The sequence below is a fragment of the Lolium rigidum genome, chromosome 6 (genome assembly GCF_022539505.1).
Source record: "Lolium rigidum isolate FL_2022 chromosome 6, APGP_CSIRO_Lrig_0.1, whole genome shotgun sequence".
NCBI lineage: Eukaryota > Viridiplantae > Streptophyta > Magnoliopsida > Poales > Poaceae > Lolium > Lolium rigidum.
Window position 1 is genome coordinate 21,554,738 of NC_061513.1, and position 3,781 is coordinate 21,558,518.

General features: G+C 52.0%; 1 pseudogene; it reads right to left on the reverse strand.

Annotated features, from left to right (window-relative positions):
- Positions 1 to 1,850: 1,850 nt before the first annotated feature.
- LOC124665986 lies at positions 1,851 to 3,526 on the reverse strand (annotated as a pseudogene).
- Between the last annotated feature and the right edge of the window lie 255 nt (positions 3,527 to 3,781).

Here is a 3,781-nt window from a genome sequence, read left to right on the forward strand (position 1 = left end):
ATATTTGCATTTTCTTAGAAATAGTACAAATTTGAAAGTTTGGTGTGACCTTCATCGGTTTCCACCACTAGTTTGGTTACGGACAGCGACGAAGGACTGATTTAACGATCCAAATTCAGTCCTCTCCGGAGGCCGAAGATAGGTTTTGTTGTTTGGCAAGTGGCTCGACTCAACATGTTTGGATCAAAAACACGGTGATGACCATGAAGAATTTCTCGCAGACTTTTTTTTGAACCTTGAACAGTAGGAAGGCTCCTACTGTATATATAAAGGACCCTCAAAAGGGTGGATTTTTACATTTGCGGCCAATTACGATGAGGACAGAATGGGGAGGCAGAATCTAAAGACTAGCAACAAAAGAAGTAATAAAAGGGTGTACTTCTTCCTTAGTTTTATGAACGTGGAGTAAGAGATCATGCTGGAACCGGGCCTTCCAGGATGATAATTCAGGGTCACATTGTTGAAGTAGAGATTATTCCTTTCCCTCCAGATGCTCTAGGATGCCACAGTGAACACTTCTATGAATATTGGTTTCCTCCAAATACCCTTGTCCTCCTCAATCATTTCCAGTTTGCTGCCCCGGTTGGCCGGTTCGGCCAGACAATGCCAATCAAATTCCAGCATGATATGCGGGGCAGTGGCAAAAAAAACTACTCCAGTGGCTCTCAAGAGGATTAGTGCAGAGTAGGCAGTCAAAAAGATTTCCAATATTGTAATGTCTCCTTCTAAACATATTACGGTTGTTTATTAGTCGATCGGAATGAAGAAGACAGCAAAAGAATATCAGTTCTTGGGTGCATTTACACTTGCATAAACAGGCAAAAGAAATGTGTAGAGCCAAATCTCTAAAGCAAACTTCTATAAATATAGTATATGGTGTTGATTGTCCAAAAAAAAAAGTTCATGTGTTCATGGAAATTTAATTCAGTTCATGGGTGTGTATGCTCCCTCTACCAAAAATCATATTTCAAAGTGTAAAAAAAAATTGACAGAAAATTGACAAAAATCCGCCGCCGCCACCTGACAAAAAAATTGACAAAATTTTTTTTGGGCGGAATACCCGGGCGCCATTTCCTGGCGCCGCCACTGGTTATCGGGCTACTCTTGCAAATTGGAGCAATGTTTTATTACAACATGGGGCCATACTGGCTTCTTCGATCCAGCGGAGCACACAGAAACAAAGAGGTAATTGTACCATATACTGTTTATTTCTATAAATATACATATATGGTATTGATTGTCAAGAAAAAAGAGTTCATTGGTTCGGAGTTTCGAACAAGTTGCCTTTTTTTTCTTTTTGAGCTGAACCCACAGTGTGGCCGGTCTTAAGACACTTCACACAGCTTGTCAGCTTGGTAAAAATATCTCTTCCAAAATCATATTTTTTTTCTTTAATATTGGTATACATTATATATCATAAGCTTAGTAATCGAAGATCCACGTACGATCTACACATTCGAGCGCGTACACGTGAAGATGTATGTGCGAATTTTTTATTTCAATTTTTGAAATTTAAAATTTATGTAAGATGCATTTTAAAATATAGGGAAGATATGCTCCTATGTTCCAAAACACCACTCCTCTCTGTTCAAAGTTTCAAACAATTTGCCTTTTCTTTTGGCTTCGAACCGAACCTACAGTGTGGCCGGTATTAAGACACTTCACACAGCTTGGTAAAAATATCTCATCCAAAATCGTATTTTTTTCTTTAATATTGGTATACATTATATATCATAAGCTTAGTAATCGAAGATCGACGTACGATCTACACATTCGAGGTACTAGCTAGTACTCCGTTCTAAATTGAAGTGGCACATGATGAATTGCTGAGTGCATGTCGGGCGTATCGGTCAGGTGGCGGCGGCGACGGCGAGGCCGAGCTGCGCGAGGTGGAGGTCGGTGTCATCGGGGTGCTCCTCGACGTCCCTGGGGCGGTGCGGCAGCGTCCACTTGCCTTCGTCCGTCCTGACCATGCCCTTGTTGAGCTCCTGGCGCCAGCCGGAGGGCACCATGTGGTCGTCCTTGAGGAAGTCGGCTGCCTTGTTCACGAGCGCCGGGTCTCTCCCGCCGAGCTGGAACTCCCTGCCGCGGCCGGTGTATCCGTCGAGCAGGTGGAGGTGCGCCTCGAGGTTGTGGAAGCAGGCGAGGTCGAAGGTGCGCTTGAGGAAGGGCGACACCTCGTGGTCCAGCGCCAGCAGGACGCCGATGTGGGAGTAGACGCTGGGCAGGCCCAGCGCGTCCGCCACCCGCAGCAGCGGCATGGGGACGAACGCCTCCGTCAGGATGCCGGGCACCTTGGGCACCGTGTCGTGCACGTTGAGGATGCGCAGCGCCTTGATGCCCAGCTCCCGCTCGAACCTCTCCCCGAACCAGGTGTTCCCCACGCGCGGGCCGGAGAAGGAGTAGACGCACACCGGCGCCTTCACGTCGGCCGACGGCGACACGTTGGCGCCGGTCTCGGCGATGTCATACGCGCTGAGCATGGCCATGGCGCTGCCGAGGCTGTGGCCGGTGACCGTCACGCTCACCTCCTCGCCCTTCCCGGCGTACAGCTCCACCAGCTTCCGCACCTCGGCCAGCACCTGCTCCCGCGCCGAGTACTTGCAGAACTTGCACGACGGGTCCTTGCCGGTGTACAGGTCGGCGAACCCCGCCTCCACCTTCACCCTCGGGTCCTCGCACGGTATCCCGTACTGGCCGATGGGCCTCAGGAACGCGCTCACGTCCTCCACCCACTCCAGCTTGGTCACGGTGCCGCGCCACGCGACGGCGATGTCGCGGCGGCCGATGCGCGCCGTCTCCGCGTCCGAGGACACGGCGATGAAGCCGATGAAGGTGGCGGTCTCGCTCCACATCCGGTCGTCCAGGGGTTGTGCTTGGCGATGCTGAAGTTGGGGAGGTGGACGTGGGAGGTGGCGTAGATGTAGCGGGTGACGTCGTAGCCGACGCCGGCGAGGCCGACGTCCTCGAAGAACCTCTTCGGTGGGTACTTGCAGGTGCCGCAGTAGCGGGAGAAGCGGTCGTAGTCGAAGGAGTCGTAGCAGGCCTGCGCGAACTCGCCGTACCGGATGAGCTCGCCCCGGAGCACCGTGTCGATGGGGTCCAGCAGCCCTTCCCAGTTGTTGCTGCCATGGATCTCCCGCCACCGAGATGTCAGCTGCCCGTCCGACCGCCCGGACTCCTCGGCCAGTGTGCCGCGCTCCATGTCGCCGATGACGGAGGCCGGCTTCTCTTTGGCTGGTGCTTTGGCTTCGTCGGTCGACAGCGCCGAGGTGATCACCAGCCGGGACGACGAGCGTCGTCGACGGCTGGTCAAGTGCTGCGAGGGCAGTGGCGCCGCCGGCCGGCACGGAGGCAGCACAGTCCGGGTGCCGGCGAGCGAGAGGTTAGAGGAGCACGACATGGTCGACATTGCTGCTGCTGAACTGATTCCTGATTGGTCGATCGACGGATGTACCTTGGTGTGACTGGTATGTGTGTGTCAGTGTGTGTGAGAGAGGTTTAGCACGAGCTCGCCCTGCTTGAGAGTCGTTGTGATCGATGAGGTTTGAGCGGTTGGTTCGCGTGTATATATACACGTCCGGGCTAGCTGCCCTAGTGATTCGTCGCGAGGGTTCACACTTCACACATCCATGTCCTGTTATTTTTTTCGACAATGCCTGATGCTAGCTCGCGAGAAAATGGGGGAATCCGTGGTACATATTAGCGAAAACCCAAAACCGTCCATGAACTATTCGGACTGTCCAATGCATCTGTTAAGATTAATGTACTAGCCACTTGA